At 30.3% G+C, this 24,089-nt stretch overlaps 1 pseudogene; it reads left to right on the top strand.

Moving 5' to 3' along the window:
• The first annotated feature begins 12,864 nt into the window (after positions 1 to 12,864).
• On the top strand, positions 12,865 to 16,868 carry LOC113388602 (annotated as a pseudogene).
• The last annotated feature ends 7,221 nt before the right edge of the window (positions 16,869 to 24,089 follow it).

The raw sequence follows: 24,089 nt of genomic DNA on the forward strand, positions 1-24,089 counted from the left end.
TTTTTGTATGCGATAGCACTCCTTTTGTTTACATTATAATGATACCCTCTCTGTCTCCATCTAGATAAGTACTTCAAATTTGTTTAGAATATTTCTGTAAGTGTTATATGTTTCTTTAGTACTGTGTCAAGCATTGCAAGGAATAGTTGGTGTTTTTTGTATACCAAAAATTAAATGAAAATTTAAATAAATTATTAAAGAATGTGTAGTATATAAGTAACTGTTTTTGAAATTACACTGAAGATGAGACACACCATGGTCTCGAAACGTCTGTAATCATAAAATAAAGTTGTGTTAAACAAATCTGAGTGCTGTTTTGTTCATATTAAACAATTAATATTCGTTCCACTCATATCATAAAATTCTATATATATATATATATATATATATATATATATATATATATAAACTTGGTGTATTTTAAAATCGCATATAAAATAGAATTTTGCTTCCAAGTACACGCATTTGTTATATTTCTTATATCTTTTAAACCATTCGTTTAGCATGAATGATGTATTCAAGAAATTTGTACAATATTTAATTTTAAACAATATTGTCTAATATTATTTTTTGCCCTACAACAGCTCGGTATACCCCAAAATAATTTTACAACAGTCCGTTCGTCTGTCCATCAATTCATCACATCTGTGACCAAAATTACAGATTTTTTTCTGACCCTTTGCAAGTATAAAAAATTCGATATATAAATCATATTCGATATCATCCCTTATTAATAATAAGTTTTTGGAAAATGGGGCGTGGTGTGTGTAAAATAAGGGTCTTGAGTATTTTATTTAGTAGACCTTAACAAATGTTCTTTTTATTCGCCACCCTTGACAAGGGTTGAAGGGAGAAATATTATATATATATATATATATATGTATATTATGTAGGATTTTTATGAACCCCGTATGCGGATTATGAAACATATTTTTTTTATTGGAATCAAAAAATCAACCCTTGTTTTGTTGTCAAAGTTGATACTAGAGTTTTTTTACGTGCAAGGATTTACTCCTAAAAGGGAAACCGAAATGGGTTTTGTTATAACACACGATTTTTTATATCTTGTCATATTTTGTAAATTATTTATTTTTGTAGTTGTTTTTTTCTGAAAGACATTTATTACGTTTTTGGCAGAAATTCAACTGATTTCATGTTTTTCTGAGGTTTTTAGTCATTCTGAATTGTTTGAGACTAAATTTGCAAAGAATGGCCAACCTAAACGCGAATTGGATTTTCTGGAGAAATAATACTTTTTAATAAATAATTTTTTTGGAAAAGTTAATCACGTTTAATTGATGATAAAAAATTGACTTGATACTATTAATTAATAACTAATTAATTTTAATTAATTAATAATAATAAGATTAATAATTTTTAATGCCTATTTATTTGATGCATTACTATGTTGAAGATGCGTGTAATTTTTCGTTAGGAATTGTTCAAAATATTTAATTTAAAAAAAAATTCTAAAGCTCTCTTTAGTGCTCGATTTTATAAAAATTTCATTATACGTTAGAATCATTGTTAGTATTGTTAGAAAATAGTAAATTAATTTTAGAAAAAATTAATTAGTTCCAAATTTTGTGCAATTTCTGTATCATTCAAAAATATTATTATTGTTATTAATTAATGTTTTGTCGAAATTTTGCTGAAATTTTGCTGAAATTTTGCTGAAATCTATTACTTTTGTTGATTGTTGATTAATGTACTTAATTGTTTCTTTATTTATTTTCAGATCCTAAGAAGAAAAATGCAATGGATTGACTTTCTTGATGTTGAGCCAGGACGTTTTTGCAGACAAGGTAGGATTTTTTTATTATTTAAAAAACTTAAATTTATATTTATATCTTAGTTTACTTATTTTGTTATTTCTATTATAAATCTTGCAAACGTTTCGAGTCCGGATTTGAGTCAAGAAAACATCTAGAATAAATATGGTTAAACGTGAAATAATTATACTGATAAATTGTAAATGCATAAATAATATATATATCATATATATATATATATATATATATATATATATATATATATATATATATATATATATATGTATGTATTATGTATGTATGTATGTATATAATATTTCGAAGAATTTTGTTGGAAAGTCAATTCGTGCGTCTTGACTTTAAAGATGTTCGCTACTCAATAAGAGATGGCAGGTATAATTCTGTTTTGTATTTCTTGAGGTAAAATCTTCATGTTAGATTAAATTTTTATCATCGATTAAATGTTATTAACTTTTCCTTTTAAAAATAATGTTTTCTTCAAAAAATCCAACCATTATTTTCCAAATTTGTTCTCAAACGATTCAGAATGACTCAGAACGTTAGAAAACCATAAAATTAGTTGAATTTCTCCCAAAAACATAAATAATCTCATAAAATCATTGTTGTTGTGACTGAAGGCAGGTCCATGATGTGTCATGGCATCCTTACATCACATTTTTACTACTTTTCTAAGTCTTGTCTAAAGCTCATTTATGCATATAAATTCTTAAACATAATCGGATCATAGTTTTTTTTCCAATTCATATTTTTATCGCATAATGTTACGTTCTTCGTGTAGTTTTTGTCCGTTTTCTTTAGGATCCATGTCTCTGATCCGTAGAGAGCTCAGCTGTAAGTAGCTTTTTTCATAAATTTAGTTATTTAATGATTTTAGTTACAACTGTCATACATAAAATAATATTTATATAAACTAAAACCTCGGTAAAACGATTTGTTAGGTACTGTACTAAATTATCACGTCTTATGCGAGAAAGTGTATTATGTGGCATAAGAACAATATATTTTTTATTACGCAAGACATTGTTTAAGAGAGCTTTCAGATTTTTTTAAAAATTTTATACATTTTTGTCAATTTAAAATCCGAATCATTTTAGATTTTATAAATATTTTTTCTTAAAAACTGCTATTATTTGCACTTTTTGCTCCGCACCTAAAATAGTTGGACCTGCCTTTACCAAAACCTAATCAGCAAATCTTGCAAAATATGTATACATAAATAAATATGTTGATTATAATTAATAATTATAATATGATGATTAAAATTAATGATTATAATCATTATATTTATGTATACATTATTTTGCTGAAATGCTGATTAGTTCTTGGCAAAGGCAGGTCTAGCTATTTCGGTGGTGCGGAGTAAATAGTGCAAATAATAACAGTTAGAGTAGTATTTATAACATCTAAAATGATTGGGATTTTAAATGGTCAAAAATGTAACAATTTTTTCAAAAAATATTTAAGCTTTTATACATGAAATAAATAATTATAACTTTGCAATTCTAATGTTTGAATTTTGTTCTGATCAGTTTTTAGTATTATGAGATAAGGTCTCATATGATGTCTTAATCTTAATCGAGTATGTCTTTTGTTTTTACACATTTTGTTTATTTATCTAGTTTTTGAAACATTCAAAATTTAAAAATTAATCAAAATATAAAAAAAAATCAAATTTTTCAAAAATGCCTTTTTTTTAAAAAAAAATTCTCAACTAGTTGGTTTGGTATTTAGCCTTGAGGCAAATTACATGAACTTCCCGATATGTGTAAATAATCGACTTGATCAAAAAAATGTGTAAATAATATACTTCATCAATCCTACTTAAAAAAAAAAAAACGATAATAATTTTAGCAAAGTTTGACGAATTTTTAAAATTAAACTACTTGTTGTAAGGCCGTAATATTACAGTAAGTTCTATAAGACCATGATGTATATCGCCAAAAAAAGTTCCATGAAAAACGGCTTAAATTTTTTTTAACAGTTAATTACAAGAAAACGGCTCGGTAGATTTTCACCTAAAATTAATCAGTACCATTCCCATCTAATATCTTTCGAACAGTTTTTGATTTTTTTAAATCGGTTCGGTAGGATGAGCTTAAATGTGGACGAAAAGTTTAACACTTTTTTTCAAATTACAAAGAAACGGCTTGGCAGATCGTTGCACAAAACTGACAAACGATAGTCCTCACCGAAATACATCAAATGGCTTTTAAATTTCTAAAATCGGTTCAGGCGTTTTTGAGAAAACGTCGATCAAAAGTCTAATTTTGACAAATGCCAAAAAGACCATACTGATTTTTGCAAACTTTGACGAATTTTTAAAGCTGAACCAGTTGTCGTAGGGCCGTAATATTTTAGTATGACCTAGAAAACTATGGTATCTATCGTCAAAAAAATAATCATAAAAATCGTCAAAAATTTTTTTAAAAAGCTTTATTACAAGAAAACGGCCCGCCGATCTTTACCAAAAACTAATCAGCACGATTCCCAACCAATATCTATCGAACGGTTTTTGAATTTTCAGAATCGATTCAGAATTGCGAGCTAAAACGTGGACGAAAAATTTTTCACTTTTCTGCAATTCACAAAGAAACGGCCCGGTCGATCGCCGCACAAAACTCAGAGACGATAGTCCTCATCGAGATACATCAAATGGCTTTTAAATTTTTGAAATCGGTCCAACCGTTTTGGAGAAAACGTTGATTTACGGCAAAAAATTTGTTCACACACACACACACACATACACACACACACACACACACACACACACACACACACATACTTTTTCCAAATTTGGTCTCATTCGATTCAGAATGGCTCGAAACGTCGAGAAAACATAAAATTAGCGATTCGGATTTTTTGATGAAAACATAAACTTCTCCTTCGGGAAGTTAAAAATGTAATATATCCAAAGTTCTAAGAAAAAAATTGAATCTTTGTCAAAACTCTAATACATCCAAAGTTTTAAGAAAAAAATTGAATCTTTGTCAAAAATCTAATATATCCAAAGTTTTAAGAAAAAAAATTGAATCTTTGTCAAATTTTTTTTTTCGATACGGGAAGTTCCAGCAATTTGCCTTAAAGCACGATGCCATACATTACTAGTTATTGATCAATGATTATGTTTATCCTTCGAATGTTTAATTACGGTACGAAAAGTTCCTGCAACTTGCCTTAAGGCACAATGCCCATGCACCACCAGTCTAATTTTTATCCTTTCGTCCGACGGCTGAAAGTTCGTTAAATATTTAGTACGTATTTTGTATGTATTTCAGTAGAGTAGAGTGTTGTATGTTTCACATAAAAGGCATATGTTTTTGTTCCCCGTGGCGGTGGTTGGTTAATCATGTTTGCATTGGCCATCGCCGCCGCCAAAGTGGTCACGGGTTTGTGATTTTCAAAATGGTTTTCGGTACATTTTCAACAATATCGGGTAAATGAATAAGAAGTATACGGCATGTGTGTATAAATAAATATTTATTCATTGATGTGTGTGTATCTGTATACAAAAGGGAATTAATCGTGGCGTTGTCGACTGCATACTAATTGCAGCATTATTTTAATTGGTGCACTCGCTTGCAGTTTAGTATTAGTCAGTCACCTTGCGTTTGTTTCAACGACGTTTCAACATACTCGTATGTACAAATGTTTATTTATTTCATTAGTAGAATGAATAATTAGATGAAAATAATTTATATTAATGTTTATTAAATATTATTTGTTATCCCAGTTATGACGAAATTCGGCAAAAATGTCTTAAGTCACTAAGGGGACGTCTATTAACCACGTGATCGAATTTTTAGGGATTTTTGGAGCCTCTTACCCCTTATGCGATATTTAGAATCACCCTCCTCCCAACCAAACATCACGTGTACTTTTAGTTACGTAAAATTTTCAAAACCGTAAAATTATTGTATTTTTTTTTTTTTTGAAAATCTAGATTAAAAATAAATACGTGATATAAAATGTATATTATACTAGACACCTTTCTTCCCCACGTAATTTTTTGTCAACCCCCCTTCCTCCTAAAAGGCTTAGATGATTAATAGATGCCCCCTAAGTGTTGACTATTTCTCTGAAAAGAGTTATTGCATAAAAGTTAATGAGATACTTCGTATAAAACTTAAATAATTAATTTTGAAACCATTCCTTCCAAAATTTTAAAAATATATAGAACGATATTTAGTTTTTTAAGAAGAGGTAAAATGTTCAATTTTTAATTGCTAAAGAAACATCTTTCGTTATTTTTCTGATAAACCCAGTATGATATCAAATAAAAATTAAGAAAAAAAATAACAGATGAAAAATGTAAATATTTTTTTCATATAATTTGAGTTCTTTTAAGAGTTTAACAAATTTTTAAGAACATTTTTTTCATATTGCCTTAGCTAAATGAATAACAATATTACAAATTTATTGATATATTAAAACCAAGCACAACCTACTCAAATAATATATTTTAGTAGCTTCCCGAAGGAGAAGTATGTTTCGTCAGAAAATCTACCATGTTACTTTTATCATTTTTTCGTTTCTATTTCCATTATTAATATATACATAAAATTTTGCTTAAATGTTTTGTTTTACCACGGATGCTGAAAAAAAAAGCAAAATATATTGCATTTGCGTTGCTTAAAGCTTAAAGCATTTGGTGGAGACCATTTGCTTTTAATTAAAAAGAAAGAAATATTTCAAATGTATATAAATTATATGATCGATAGCATTAAATATTGCTTATTTATATAATGTTCATTTGAATTTTCATTTTGATACGAAAATCTTATGATTATACAGATTCATTTATCGGGGCGGCCTGAAATGTTAGTTAACCTAAAACGGCACCTCGTGCCGGGTTGAGAACACGCGGTTGGGACTCGCCGAAGCTAAAAATTGAAATATCAATTTATTGCTATATTTTAGATCATTACATAAAAGTTTTATGCATTATTATTTATATATACTATAATCTAATTGAATAATAAGCAAAATAATTTTTTGTCATGATCGAGGAAATTTCGCAACAAGTCTTTCCATCTACTCTGCAACGAATCAATCCCTTACAATACACCTATTTTCGGCGTTAAATTCAGTCTTAACTAACAACCGGATAAAATATACTATCAAATACCATTTATTAAATCTTTTATAAAACAACCTCTTGATGATACTTTTACAACAATGTCGTCTCCTCGACTCGATCCAGAATCCATTATTTAAACAGTCTCATAATCAGCGATTAGCATGCACAAGATGTAATTTAAGAGGAAAGAAATCGTTCTTTTAAATTGATCAAAATTGAAAATTCATTGCCGACAAGTGGTAGGTTGATGGTACTGGTAGGTCTCCTCATCCATACACATCGTGAATACTAAACGAGTACGATGAGAAGTATCTCTCGAGATGAATTAGTATGCAAGTTAGGTGGTCAAGTTAAGAGGAATTCCCTCACAGCGCAGGGAATATGCGAATTATATTGATATTCGATCCTTATTGCAGGATAACTGCTCGAAATTTGCAATTTGTTGACTTGATGATATGCTGAGACATATCCTGGGATATTTACACGAACATCAGAACAGAATAACAGAATAGATTGACATGATTGTATTTCAAAATAAGTAATAGTGAGGTCATTTTTTATATAAGGTATAAAAGTAGTAGTTCGTGTCATTTTGTTCAAATGCATCAAATGTTAGTCAAGGGCAGTTTCAGTTGGAAATTTTTGTTTAAATTTTTATTGAATTTTCATGTTAACAAGAAAATTTTATAAGCAAAGGGAACAATTTATAACAAATCCGATAGTTCTTAAGGAAACAAAACAATTTTTACAGTTTAAATTTTATATATGTGCAAAAATGTTGTGGCAGGCATAAATTTGGGAAACACTGTTTTAAATTAACGTGATGTATGCAACAATAGTTTTTGTTACTTTTTCAAATAATTTTCAGTAACTAGTATAAAGTTAGAAGTTTAAAGCAAATATAATGTACGTAATAATACCTGTGTATCAAAATAATTCATCAATTATTAATATTAGTTACGATTTATTTTTTATTTCAATTATTCATTTTTTTTAATTAAGAAGTTCTGATATTCTGAAAGTTGCAAATTTGCCAAGTTTTATCAAAATGTATATTATACAATAGCTATTATGGTCCTAACTATTAATTGTTATCGTTTGTTTCATTTTTATTCTACTTATTATCCGTTTTATTTAAATTAAATCAAACGATTTTTTCCAGGAGCTTTGGCGTTTGCAATATTTTTGTTTATTTTTTAAATTTTGATATAAAAAATTTGATATTTTTTATAAAATTAGATGTTCAAGTAAAATTTGAAGTATACTTTAATAACAATAGAAACATAAAGTTTTCAATTAAATTCTAAAATATTGCAATTTATGACTTTTGCAACATTTATTATTTAATTGTTGAGTTCGATCGCGGCGAGAGTCCCAGGATTTGTTTTTAACCCGGCACGACGTGCCATTTTAGGTTAGATCACATTTCCGTCGCCCGGTCGCCCCTGAAGTTCAATTCGTAAAATCTCAATATTTTTGTATCAGTATAATATTCAAATGATTATCTTAGATTTATGTTATTCATTGCTATTGATAATATATGATAATTTTATTATAATATATATCAAATACATGTTCTATTTAATTTAACGCAAATAATCTCTAGAGACGCATCGCGTTACAATAATTGCGGTTACCTTTCAGAAAATCGTATTTGATGGTAATAAAAATTACACAATAACGGTTATATATAAAAATATAAATTGTCAATTATAAATATTACAAATTATTATTATTATTAACGAAAATTGAAGTCACCGAAATTTAAATAGTGTCTGTCAATACATGGGTTAGTCTTCAGACAGATGAACAGTTATTGAATTTCATATTTATATATTATTGTTATTTATATATTTATTATTTTATATTTATTACATTTTTATTCAATTTATTGTTACGTTTTCAATTTTTTAAATTTATTATATACTTCTTTATTTATTAATTTATTTTACAAGCCGTCGGTATAATAATATTATAATAAGGCTTAAGTTAATATTTTATAAGTTTAATACTAATTTATTTAATTATTAGATATTTTATTACTTATTTATTTATTGCTTAATTTATGTACTATAAACTTATTTATATTTAGTTATTTTAATTATTTTTAAATATAACTAGTTTGTTTGTTGCAAGTATTTTTTCAAAAATTTAATAAGTATTGTAATAAGCTTTACAATACTTTTACAATATAATTATTTTATTTAAGAAATTTAGGTTATTTTATGATATTTTAACAAATTTAAGTGTCTTATATTATTGTTATTATTATTAATAATAATATTATCATTATCATTTTTCTAACTGAACTTAGGCCTCCATCGGGCAATTTCTTGATATTGTCATATCAATATCATAAATTTTCCAGAAATTAAATTAGAGTAGATATCCTGTGTCTTTATCATTATGAAATATTAAATTTCTAAGAAATTGAAATTGAGATTCCTTTATCTTATGGACCTGCCTTCGTACAAGTCATTATTATTTTCCATCAGACTCTTGTTGGTCGTTCGTCGATTCCGATGCAACTGGTGGTCATCATCATCTTCGTCGCAGCTTCGTGGTTTTTCGCCAATCGTCCTCGTGTTCGTCTATCGTCCCCCACTCTTTGTCTTTTATTAACATCGTTCGGTCGGTCGGTCGGTAGTCGAGTAGCCCGAAGAATATGTTAGAGCGGTCGTTCTCGGTACACACACATCCATACATACATACATATATGTATGCTTGTATATATGCACACATGCATTAGTCTAAAATGCATATATGCATCAGCAGGGCTTGTGTGTGTAAGTGTTCGTGAACAAGAAAATACAGGGTCGAGAAATTACAAATGGGAAAGATTTTTATTGCAAAAAGTAGATATCGTCAGTTTTTATAATTTACAACAGTATGATTACTGACAATTTGTTTACTTAACTATTGGTGTGTGGAATCGTGCTTTAAGGCAAATTGCTGGAACTTCCGTACCAATTTTTTTATTTTTTTTAAAAAGATTATTTTTTTTTACATTTCACTTTTTGCCCCGTATCTTTGGAACGGCTAGACCTGCTTTTGCGAAAAACTAATCAGCACGTCTCCTTATTAATACGAATCGAATGTTATTTGAATTATTTAAATTGGTATTCTCGAAATCGTCGACGAAAATATGTATCCGCACACGCACACATACATCTAAGGTATGTCACACACATTTCTAAGGTATGTCAAAATGTTTAGAAACCTCTGAAACGTAAAGATATATACAAATTTTTATTCTCGATTTTTTGCGACTACTATAACTTACCTGAAGGGAAGTTAAATGTCACAGATAAATTATATTTTTTGACTTCCTAAAGTAGAAATTAATGTTCTGAAAATGTTTCTGAAAATTAAATGTTTAATTTAATTTTTCTAAAAAACTGCTGAAACGATGTAAAATGTATTGATAAGCACTCGCATTGGTTAGTTCTTTAAGCCGATCGGTTGAGCCGATTCTTTTTTTAAATTAGCATTTTTTTGTTCACGTTTTTATACAATTTCCCAATCGCATTTTAGACATTCAAGAACTATTTGAAAGATATAGTTTTGGCACAGGTTTTTGCCTCAATTGGTTCAATATTCTATATTTATTTAATGATTGGCCTGAAAGTTATAAATTATTTAGTAAACATATGTTCTTAGGGTTGAGATCAAATGAAAATGATGAAATTATTTTATTTGAAGTATTCCGAACGGATTTAAAGTTTAATGGTGGCAATATTGTTGCATTTTGCAATATTTTTTTTGAAATATATACCATTTGTTTTGAATGTGTTTGAACTGACAAATAAATATTGCTAAATCCTTAGGTCTTTATTGTATTATATTGGGTAACAAGTTGTTTTAGGGGGTTTTGTTATTAGATAATCCCACAGATTATTTAATATACCACAAATTTGCAAAAAATTATCTTAGATACAATGAATTAATATATTCTAGGTAAATGAATCACCAGTTTTGGTTCAATTTTTACTGATTTGCCGTTTTTGTATGTAAAAACGTAAAAACGAGTGGTTTTAGAGATTTTGAAGTTGAGATATTTAAAAAAAAAGATTTTCTTACAAGTTTCCTAGATATTAAGTTTGGTCAAATCGTTTAAAAGTTATCCAAGATATTATGAATGAATGTAGATACTATTGCTGAGATTTCTAATTTGTAGATTGAAGCGAATAGTTTTTTTATAACTGGCAGATTCGTGCTAGACATCCTTGGACAGATTTTGAGAATTTAATGGAATCAGTTGAGAATCGTATAAATTAGTTTTTGGAAAATATTGGCCTGGCCGTTTCTTTGGAATCAATTATTTTTTGAATAAATATTGCTCACGATAGAGTTCATAGTCTTAACCATATCTTTAAATATTATAGTCCTATGCGTGGATATCTCTATATATGTAAAATTGATCTAATCAATAAGAATTGAAATTTATCAATTGACGATAATAATTTGAAGTTTTGTTTGACCCACTATTCCAATTTGATTTATCTTTAAAAGAGAGTGTTGAAGATTGCTTTCTAGCTCAAATTGTGAAGTTTGCCCCTTTGAGGTGAAATATTTTTGGAAGCTTCGTTTTTATTTAAAGACAAGGCTCTAATATACAATTTATATAGAAACTAGTTGTAAGTGACATCGCGCTTTAATGCAAGTTGCACAAACTTGATTGTCCCATTATTCCAAAACTAAACAAAATTTTATAATGAAAAAACTTGTCACTATGAACTGGCTAAATATTTTTTTCAAACCCGACCCTGTCCCTCTATCCGTTTAGTACTCACACACACACACACACCCTTAGGACCTTCAAGCGGCCCTTCTCTTCTCTTCGGGTTATTTCATCCCCTCCACAAACCAGTTCATTCAGTCGTTCGACGAGTTCCCGAACGAACGAACTTCCTCACGAAGCGCCTTCAGTCAGTTCTCGTCTGTCGCCCGTGAGAGAAACATTGCGCTCGCGGACGGAGAGAAAAACCGACATTCTAAAATTAAACGATATAATATTAATTGTAATATTTTTATATTAAATATTAACAGACATCGAAATAAGTTGTGAACGATTCTGTGTGGTTTTTTGGTTTATGTTAAGTGTTGAACAGACTTTATTGTGTCCGATCGTGTTCTTGTGTACCGTTGTTTTTTTGCTCGCAAGTTAAGTGATGTGTTGTTGAAGAACCGAACGTTCACCTCGAGAATTGAGACTTTCTTGTCTTACAAGAGGAAAAGATTTAATAATATCATCAATTATTGTATTAGTTTCAAAATTTGTTAAAATAACCTAAAAAACTGCTTAGGTTTGATTTAGTAAACATTTGAAGTTCTAACGTGAAGTTTGCAACACAAGTGTTTAAATTTTTCGTGTCAAAAATTCAAATTGCATTTTTAATTTGCAAAGAACTTTTTGCTGAATTTTTGGTGTTACGAGTTTCAGAAAGTCGTTAAAAACCAAAATTCAACAATTATAATATTATTAAAGTTTTATCTTAATAAAACTGTTATAATTTTATTTAATTGACTTTGACAGTTGATTAACGGACTTGCGTGAAGTTTGCGTCAACTTAAGTGTGAAAGTTAACTTAAATTTTTTGGCGTCAAATTTAAATTTAAAATTGTTTTTAAAAAAAAATTACGATTTTGTTAATTACATTTGGACTATCTGTTGAATTCGTAGGAAAAAATTACCATTATTAGTTTAATGCGTTAATTAGATCTAATTGACTTTGACAGTTGATCAACGGACTTGCGTGAAGTTTGCAGCTTAAGTGTTAAACGTTTTTTGGCGTCAAATTTAAATTCAAATTTGTTTTGTGAACATTTGTGTGTTACAAAAAGTGTACACTGTGCCTAAAAAGTGTTAAAACCGAAGATTTACTAAAATGAAGATTGTGTGTTAAATTTTACTGGATTATCAGTGTATTCAACAAATTCACTCAAATATGTGCATTTGACCTCCAAACAACCCAAAAAATGTCAAATTTCAAAATGTTCACCACGATATTTCTATTATCCCTTACTTCTGTGTTATCCTTACCCCAATCCTCAAGATCTTTCACCAATTCCGTCGACCTGGTTCCAAGTGGTTGTGAAATATACAGAGACCAAGATGTTGTCATGTCTGATGACCAGCAACAACAAGCCCCGAATCAATTATTCTGTCAATTACGTACCATTGCAAGTGCCGAAACGCTTTTGAGCAATCTAAGTCAACACCAGATGTCCAAAATCGGCACCATCAGACTCCAATGTTCCGATGTGCTGTTTTTCGAGAGCAGTCTGGAGACCAAAAATGATTTTTTGGGTGCCTTCAAAAAGTTAAAAGACTTGCAAATCGAGTCGTGCAAGATTCGATATGTGCCGTCGATGATTTTTTCGAGTTTGAGGGATTTGAAAAGTTTGTCGCTGAAGACGCATAATATCGATTGGTCTGTGATGACTATGGAGTTTCATGAGAATAGTTTGAAGGGTTTGAATGAACTGCAGAAGCTGAATTTGGCGGAAAATAACATCTGGTCTTTGCCGCAAGATATATTCTGTCCTTTGTACAGTTTGCAAAACCTAAACCTGTCACACAACAAGTTACAAGACATTGCACAACTAAGTTTTTCTGACTACGGACAAGGACCACATAATCCTGGAAAAACTTGCAACACCCTTCTGGAAGTCTTGGATTTAAGCCACAACGATTACACCAGAATGCCTGATAATGGTTTGACTAGTTTAAGAAATCTGCACACATTACTTTTGCAAGAAAATCACCTAAACATCATCGAAGATAGATCATTTGTTGGTTTGACTAGTTTGCAAATTTTGAACATGAGTTGCAACCAGCTGGTGGCTTTACCACCAGAGTTGTTCCAGTACTCCAGGGATTTAGGACAAATTTATTTGCAAAACAATTCATTAAAAGCCTTAGCACCAGGTTTGTTTGAAGGTCTGGACCGTTTACAAATTTTAGATTTATCCAAAAATGAATTATCCAGCGCTTGGGTGAACAAGGACACGTTTTCAGGACTCATCAGGCTTGTAGTTTTGAATTTATCATCAAATCAGTTGACAAAACTGGATAATTCTGTGTTTAAAGATTTGTACAGTCTACAAATTTTATCTTTGGAACATAATTTAATAGATTTATACAACCTGAAACTTTTGGACAAATGAAAAATCTGCACGCGTTGACTTTAAGTTTCAATCGCATCAACCAAATCGACGCCAAGTTTTTCAGCGGTTTGTACGTGCTCAACCAATTATTTTTAGATGGTAATTTGATCAAAACTATTGATGAACAAGCTTTTGAAAATATGACCAACTTGCACGACCTGAGTGTTAACGACAATTTGCTGGAAGAAGTTCCAAGTGGTTTGGGCAAACTACATTACCTAAAATCTTTGGATTTGGGCAAAAACAGTATTAGACACATTGTCAACACGTCGTTTGAAGGTTTGGATCAACTTTTCGGTTTAAGACTTGTTGATAATTTAATCACTAACATCACAAGAGACTCCTTTATGTCTTTGCCGAATTTGCAAGTTTTAAATCTGGCTTCCAACAAAATCAGGTATGTTGAACAAGGTGCTTTTGGTTTGAATCCGACTTTAAAAGCTATACGACTGGATGGTAATTTTTTGGAAGACATCAGTGGCAGTTTTACGAATTTACCAGGTTTAGTTTGGTTGAATGTTTCGGACAACAGATTGAACAATTTTGATTATAGTCATTTGCCCAGTAGTTTGGAGTGGTTGGATATGCATAATAATGAAATTGCTGAACTTGGTAACTATTATGGTTTGAAACAAATGTTGAAAATTAAAATGCTAGATGTTAGTTTCAACAAGTTAACAGAGGTTAAAAAGATTGCAGTGCCTGATAGCATAGAAACTTTGTTCCTGAACAATAATGGTATCGAATTTGTGGAAGCTGGTACGTTTTTGAACAAAAGTAACCTGGAAAAAGTCGTATTGTACGAGAATAAGCTACGAAAATTCGAGTTAGCGTCATTTGGTTTAAACACTGTACCTGACAACAAAGTTTTACCAAGTTTCTACATCAGCAACAATCCTTTCTACTGCGATTGCTCCATGGAATTTTTACTACACACTGAAAAACTGACCAAACTACGCCAGTATCCAGATATTGCTGATTTGGACGCAGTGCAGTGCGAATTGGCGCACTCCAAATCCGGACAAAGTCGTCCTCTTGTGGAATTAAAATCTGAAGACTTTTTGTGCGAATACGAGAACCATTGTTTTGCTTTGTGCCATTGTTGTGATTTTGATGCTTGTGATTGTAAAATGCAGTGTCCTGACAGGTGCAAATGTTACCACAACCATGCCTGGAGCAGCAATATAGTCGATTGCTCCAATGCTGGTTACACAAATGTTCCGGAAAATATGCCGATGGACGCTACTGAAATTATTTAGATGGTAACGATATCAGGAGTTTGGACAACCATGCTTTTATCGGTAAGAAGAAACTTAAAGTTTTGTATTTGAATAACACGAATTTGAGGAGCGTGCAGAATAAAACTTTTAACGGTATTGGATCTTTGCAAGTTTTGCACTTGGAGGATAATAATATCAAAACTTTGAAAGGACATGAGTTTTTGCGTTTGCAAAATTTACGCAAACTTTACATAGACAACAATGGTTTAAACAAAGTCACTAACAACACCTTTCGACAACCTGGTGAACCTCGAGGTGTTATCTTTGGACGGCAACAAAATCGAGGATGTAAAAATACCTGAAGAATTCGCAGGCCAGTTGAAGATCCAAGATAACTATTTCAGTTGCGAAGATTGCGACTACCTACAAGAAACTATATCAAGGTTGCAAAAACTTGGTACGGATTTGACTAAAGTTTATTGCACTGCCACTAAAATTACGGTAGTTGATAAAGTTAAAAGTTGCCAAGTCAAGACGTCCGTTGAACCAGAAGTTAGTACCCAGAGGTTAAAGGAGATTAAACGTACCATCCTGCCGACGGAAACAGGTTTGATACCAGTTTTAGCAGCTATTATAGTTTCCGTAATATTTGTAGCTTTATTGCTGTCTTTGGTGTTTGTGTTCAGACAAGATGTAAGGCTGTGGGCGCACTCCAGGTACGGCATCAGACTGACCAAGAGTAATTTGAATCATGATAAAAATAAATTGTATGATGCTTATGTTGTGTATTCGAGGCGTGATGAAAATTTGGCTAACAGGGTGTTAGGAGACAACTTGGAGCGGTTTAATAACACCATATGTTTGCACTATAGGGACGTCCACACCAACTGCGTGGGTGATAGTATCAGAAACGCTACAAACTCAGCTAAACGTTTGATACTAATTATATCACATGACTTTTTGCACAACGAATGGTCAAGAACAGACTTCCGTTGTGCTTTGCAAAACGCCATAGAAAACATTGGTACAGAGCATAGGCGCCAAAAAATCATTCTACTTCTCACAGCCAGTCAAGAGGCTGTAAGTGTTGATCCTGTCATGGACATCCTTTTGCGTACTTGCACAGTCGTCTTGTGGGGCGAAAAGCGCTTCTGGCCCAAACTCCGATATTTCTTACCAGATCCTGTAAATTTTCGTCAAACCAAGAACCTCCAGGCCACCAAATACGATCTGAACAGGTCGCCGAATCTGCGGTACACGGCCGCCCCTTCGTGGTGCAAGTTGACCCCAAATCTTGGTGGAAGTGGAGCCGTTGGGGCGGCCGTCGACGAGGAGAATTGCAGTCTGTCTACGAACTCAACAGTTCCCCAATACGAGATGCCCATCTCCAGTCCGGGGAATAGGAGAACAAACCAGGACAGTCTGGAATCTGGTGTGATGGACAGTGCCGGTTTTGGACAAGTTCCCAGTGTGTCCAGGCAGCAGCAAGGTGAGATGGTGAATTTGAATTTGAACAAATTCAGCACCAATGGTGTTGAGTATTTCGAAGGACAAAGTGGACATGTGTACTCGACGATTCCGGAAAGTGCGAGGACTTACTTCGTATGATAGTGAATTTACTAATAAACAAAGTGATATTTAATAATTAATATAAATTCAAGTGATGTAAACGAAGTCTGGGACTTCTTAACGTGTAAATATAAAATTAAAATTTAGTGCAAAGACATCGAAAAGACTTCTGGAAGGATTTCGAACGATCAGGTTTGATGCAAGGACTTACCGATAATGTAACACCAATTTTTAATTTATTGAATTAAACAAATTAACGTGATTCTAATTAGTATTAATTAAGTAAGAATAATGACGATGAGGATTTGTATATATAGGGATAATAAATTAGGATTTGACTTGGTATGTCTTCGGAAATGAATTATGGACTATTACAAAATCATATATATAATTATATATAACCATTTTTAAATTCTTTTGATAAATTCTAAATGTTTTATCGAAATTGGACCAGCCGTTTTTATACATTTTTCATGCATTTTCTTCAGCTTTTTCGGGCGGGTACTTTTTGCTAGTATTTTAGTATTTTATGTATTATATACAGTATTAAACGCTATTTATTTTAACGTATTCTTTTAATTAAAATTTATTTTTTGTAATTATAATACAAGCCACCAAAGTTGTGCAAATGTTCTAATTGCGTTAGTAATTATATCGTACTTGGGATATTTTTTTGGTAAAATATATGTATATAAAACACAAAAATCAGATTTTCCAAAATAAATCAAAAAGAGTCCATTAATCCATTTTTGAAGACAACTTGACCTTTGGACCTCATTTTTTCGTTTAAATGTACATTTCTTTATTTAAAATTATACTATTATCAAATTAACTATTAAAAAATGAGGTTCAAATGGAAATTATGAAAATACAATTGAAAAAATGACAAAAAATATTGAAATTCATAAATTTACGAAATCTATACATACATTTATCATATAAGACTGAAAATTTAGCAAAAGTTCTGCAAAAATAGATACATACACACAATGTAAAAGATTCTTGAGTATTTTTTTAATTTTAATAATTTTTATTAATTTTAAACTTTTATAAGTATTTTTTATTACTTTGCTCACTTTTTTTTACTCCAGAAATACAAGTTGCGAATTGTGTTTGTTGTAGTTAATAATTTTGAACAACAAATATCGTTTTTTTTTATTGGGAACTCAAAATACAAATTTTTTTAAAAGTGCTATAATGACCTTCCTTTAGGGTTAGTAAGAAGTCATTGTAATCGTCCAAAAATCGAAATTGAAAATCTGAAAACGTTTTAGAGGTTTCTGAACATTTTGTCATACTTGGGAAAAAATTGATGTGTGTCCGCAATTTTTCGGGAAGTTTTAGCAATTTGCCTTAAGGCACGATGCTATACACCATTAGTTCATTTATTATTTCACAATATTTTCTTCTAGAAGTCTACTTTACAATTATGAAAATATTTATAAATAGTTTAACAAAATTATCACGCTTATTTGCGTCAAATATTTTGTTCTGCATATTTCGGACTTTAATATCTATTGCAAAAACCTTCAAAATCGTTGTTATTTTTCCACAATATTTTATTCCAACTTTCTATTTACTAAATATAAAATTATATTTAACTAATTTTCTAAATTAGCTACAAAATAAGAAAACTTTACCAGATGCGCCATCAAAGACAATGCTTGGAGTCGCGTAACTTTCTTGGTGAATTTTGCCAACAAGAATCTCAAAAACCTTTACTATTTTTGCATTTCTTTTTTCCCCCAGCTCTCTGTTTACGAAACCGCATACGGCAGATACCTTGTTAAACCTATAAAAAGGTATAAACCGTATTTTTTACCTCAACAAACAGGTTTTACGGACGACCATCATGTCTGTTCTGTCCGAACGAATGAGAATTACTTCTTCGCCTTCGAACGAACGAACAATTCGAGACTTATTTTATTAAACACGATGGAAATTTATTGTTGGTAACTTATTTATTTATTTTGTTTATTGTTACTGGACTGAGAAACTCGAATTTGGAAAAAAAGAAAATAATTGGTAGAGATACTTAGTGGGTGAAAATTTAGGATCGTGAATTATCTTGGTAACAATAAAATTTATTGTAGCTAGTTTATTCATTTTATTCATTATTTTTTGATAAAGGAACTCGAATTTGAAAATAAAAACTAGTGGTGTATGGCATCGTGCTTTAAGGCAAATTGCTGGAACTTCCCGTTTCGTAATGGAATATTCGAGAAATTTTAAACGTTTTCAAATATATTATTACAAATACTGTAATTTTTGCTATCTTGTTATATCTGAGCAGAGCAAATATAAATCATAAATCAATCAATTTATCTCCAGAACATTAATAATCGTCATTTCATTTCGAATTCAATTTCAAAAAAATAAATAGTTGCCTAATTTACACAAAATTGAAAAAGTGCTCTCATATAGTCACAGTCTAAACGCATTTGCAAATAATTCTGTGCGACATTTTCACTTATACTGTGCTTAGCTTGGCGGCATTTTCACATTTTTCAATAGTTTTCGCAAAATTCGAATTCGAAAAGTTCTCCAGTACATAAACAGTCTAAACGCACCTGGGTGCAACATTTGTACCAAAGTGGCGCTTAGACTGTTCTTAGCCTGGGTAATTTTTTGAATTTTTAATCCAAAATTACGAAAATATTTTATGAAAAATAAAAGATGTGATAATTTTTTATCATCAATAGCAATTGTTTCGTCAATACAAGCAGAAAGTTTTTTAGATCATTCAAATCGGACGCTTAGTTCACTCAAAAACTGCCATTTTTTTACACATTTTACTCTGTATCTTCGAAATGGCTGGGCCTGCCTTTGCCAAAAACTAATCACCTCTTCTCCCAAACATTACAAATTGAATATTTTTTAGATCATTCAAATCGGATGCTCCGTTCTCTCAAAAACTCGATTTCTATTTTCTGCACTCTTTGCTCTTTATCTCCGTAACTGCTGGACCTGCCTTTGTCAAAAACTGTTAATTAGCCCATTACTATAACTACCCTACGGGAAGTTGATAAACGAGTGGTGCATGGCATTGTGGCTTAAGGCAAATTGCTGAAACTTTCCGTACCAAAAAATTAATTTTTTCTCGAAGCTTTGCGTTTTTTACGAGAAATTGCGTAAATATTAACAAAATGAACGATTTTGGCAACTGGATATTCATGGTGGATATTATTACTCCTCATCCTTTATACCAATTAGGTATTTGGATTCCACGAATAGTTAGTATTTTACCAAAGTGTCCATTTCCCAACGACGGTAATAAATTCGCAATAATTCGCAATAAACTAAACAATTTGCAAATAAAATAATTCCAACAGAACTGGTTTTCCTCTGGTGTCGTGTTAAACCCATTCGAGATCTAGTCCATATATCTTCTCCTTTGGCTGGTTGTATCTTTGACGCGATCTTTTAGAAGAAGAAATATACTGAATACTGAATTTCTTGTTTTCTCACGTTCACGTGGATTTCATTGGCATTTTTTTTGTTTGTTCTAACAACGTTTGAGTTGCTTTTTTTTTCAAATTCCGAGAAGTGTCCTTTTCGAATAAAATATGGACACGGAGGAACGGCCGAGGAATTGACAGCCTAAGAACTTACCAGGCGAAGAACAAGGAGGCGGAGGATTTTGTAATGGATTATCCAATAATAAATAAAATTAGACGAAGATATAAAAAAAAAATTTGTTTTTGTTAAGATATAATGTCAAGTTAGATGTTGTTCTTGGCGAGCTTTAAAATAGGTCATACGAATTTTTTTTATCTTAGAATTCGGAGTTGATGGCTTATTAGATCGTTTGCTATTAGGATGTCCAATCAGCCTATTTTCATACTAGAGAAGTTAACAGTTGGGAGATGTCTTGGAAAAAGACAAGTAGTTTTCTTCAGATATTCCACTGCAACTTCAAAAACCGGTCAAAGAACCTATTTATAAGACCTACTATTTTTACGAACGCTATTACACGGCAACCCATTGGTCGTCCGTACCAGTTGTGATGAATTTGATTTTTTACTCCTGCACGCTATTACAAGGCAACCCAATGGTCGTCCTTGCTAATTGTGATATCGCATTGGAAATAGTCCAAAGGGCGATTTTCATTTGGAAACAGTTTTTTATCAACATTTTCAAATAAAAACGTATATCACTACTGCCTGATATATTGCTATTGAAATTCCAAATAAAATATCATTTTTTATAAATCAAAGAACCTATTTATAAGTTCTTCTATTTTTATAAACGCTATTATATGGCAACCCATTGGTCGTCCTTACCAGTTGCGATGTATCTAATTTTTTTACTGCTGCACGTTAATATAAGGCAATCCAATGGTCGTCCTTGCTAATCGTGATGTTGCATAAATAGTCCAAAGGCGATTTTAATTTGTCCAACGTATATCACTATTGCCTGATTATTGCTATTGAAATTCTAAATGATGTATAATTTTTTTCAAATATTTCTTGTTCCAGTATCCACCGTTCAAAATCCATAAAAAACAGTCAAATAATTTTCTCCTCTTGGATGCATCTCGTACGACCGGCTGCCAATTATGCAAATGGAAATAAATAACCATTTATACCTTTTTCTCTGTATTATCATTACCAACAACTACAAGTCGTACAAGTGTGTCGTGGGTATCAGTATCGGTATCGGTATCGGTATTGGTATTGGTAAATTATTTACCATTTTTTCTGTCCCGAACTAGACATTCCGAGGTAAATTATTGTTCCATAACTTATAACTGACAACTCCGGAGGAGAAGAGAAGACACTGCCTCTGCCTTGGCAATGGCCGAGGGAATAAAGAAAGACTCGTTTCAGAATTTATTTATTTATTTATTATTTATTTATTCGATTTTTTCTGTATGACGACGAAAGAAGAGTGGATCATGAATATTTAAACAATATGAATTTTATTTTGTATGCATGAGAAACTGGATTGGTTTCATATAAAAGTCGGACGTTTTTTGTGTAATGGAAACTGTCAAAATGGATTTGTTACTGGGGATAGTTATTTTGATAAATAAATTTGTTGTGAATGCAATTAATTGATAAATATCGAACTGTTCGTAAAATTTATGGTAGATGTTATAATTAAATATCAGTCATCCAATCCACTCTACGTATACTTTGGTATCATGCGGTAGTGATATCAGTTTTTACTTGAATATATAATTCAATATATGTTGCTCAGAGAATATCTGTAATATCACAATTAATAAGGACGACCATTAAATTGCCTTTTAATAATGTGCAGAAGTAAAAAATAAATATTTATCACAATTGGTAAGGACGACCATTGGGATGCCTTTAATAACGTTAAAAAAATTAGAAAACATCACTGTTTATAGAACACACCTAGTTCAAAAAGAAAGTGTTTTTACCTCAAATTTATTAAGCTTAATTTTCACTTTATCGAAATTTTCAATTTTCTGTTCTACTCCCGTCTTGGACAGCTTTTATTTAATTTTCTGATTCGACATTTTTAAATTCACATTTGAAAAAAAATTAATAATTTTTTTTTATCTGTGTATGTATCTACGTTTGCAAAAAAATATGTATGTATACACGTTTCGAAAATTTGTTTATGGCCATCATCAAAACTTACCTTTGATACCTGTTGAAGGCAGTAAATCAATTTTCGAAACGTTTGCAAAAAATAGTTTAGAGAAAAAAATCATAATAAATGGTTTCGGTTTTACCACAATTGTATAAAATATTTATACCTGATGAAGATTGTAGATGTTTCGAAATAGACTTTACGATCATCATCAGAAAAAAATGATACTAAAAACGTCATCATCAGAACAAACGAAAATGTATCTGATGAAGTCGTTTTCAAAATGTTTAAAAATAATTTTTGGAAAATTTTAGTGTACGTTTCGGAGACGACTTGCAGTCATCATTAGTCGTTTTCGAAACTTTTGATTCAAAAAAATGTATAAGGACAAACATGACCCAGTATTCGCTAAATTAGTTGTCTAGTTGTTAATTTAAATGTAATTAATAATTATTATTATAGATTATCGATTATTATCATTATTTTATAGATATATAAATATATATTTAAATAATTATTACGAATACGAAAAGAAAGACTTTGTAAATACGCTTAATTAATTTAATTTATATAAATGAATATTTTTGTATATAAAAAATATAGACGAGGATGATGACGAGGAGATGAAGGAGGTGATGATGATGAAAATAAAATTTTGTATTGAAAATTATTCGTTGAATTTTTTATTTATTTATTGAACTTTTCAGGATTTTAAAATATAAATATAAATTGATGTATTTTTTAAACTACACTCATTTTTCATTATTTTTTATACGCACTGAAGATGAACTAAATGTGGATTCGAAACGTATGCAAGAAAGCTTTAAAATATTAGCATTTAAAAAAATGTTTGTTTTAATATTTCACGAAGTTATATACAATAACTTCTTTCTGATTACAAATTATTTAAATAATTAAAACATACAAAAAAATTGCAAATCAAAATTTTTGGTTTGATTTTGAATATTATTTTGAAGTTTTTGAATATTTATAAATTAATTTACTAAAATATTAATTTGCATTAATTTTAAATGGTATTATAAATTTTTACCTAATATTTATTTTAATAAGTTGAACATGAAATTAAATGCATTTTAAAATCTTCTTATTTTTTTTAATATTTTTGGGAAAATATTATATTAATCTATATTGATTTCTAATGTAATAATGTGTTATATTTTTGTTTGCAGGCTTTCTATATTTTTCAGAATGAAAAATGACTTTGGACGTTTCTAAGGTAAGTCACTAGTGTTTTTTTTTAAATTTAAGAAATTAATTTTTGTTTTACGAGTCATTTTATTTTTAAATTGGTCGTGATTTGATTAAGCACCGTTTAAAGGACACTCAGATTATCATGTTTTAATGATAAAAATATACGATGAATGCTATAGCATCCACGTCAAGTATTGCGCTTCTGTTTTACGCAATTTGCTTGCCCAAGCTAATTAGTAACTGCAGGAAGAAATATGAAATTACCCCAAAAATCAGTTACAGGTATAATAATTACAAAAACGTAAGGTTATATAAAATAAAATTCAAATTAAATTATTTTAATATAATAGCTTATATTCACGTCCTCGAACGTGTTAATAAATTGTTTATCAATATTTTTGTTCCTTCCTTCCTCTGTTGATTTGTGGTTATAGAGCCATGGGTTTCCAAACAGGTTTGATACTTGTCTGGAATAGCTTG

This window comes from Ctenocephalides felis, unplaced genomic scaffold (genome assembly GCF_003426905.1).
Source record: "Ctenocephalides felis isolate EL2017-DRISC unplaced genomic scaffold, ASM342690v1 CF-g0.4_SCAFFOLD_03572, whole genome shotgun sequence".
Classification (NCBI taxonomy): Eukaryota; Metazoa; Arthropoda; class Insecta; order Siphonaptera; family Pulicidae; genus Ctenocephalides; species Ctenocephalides felis.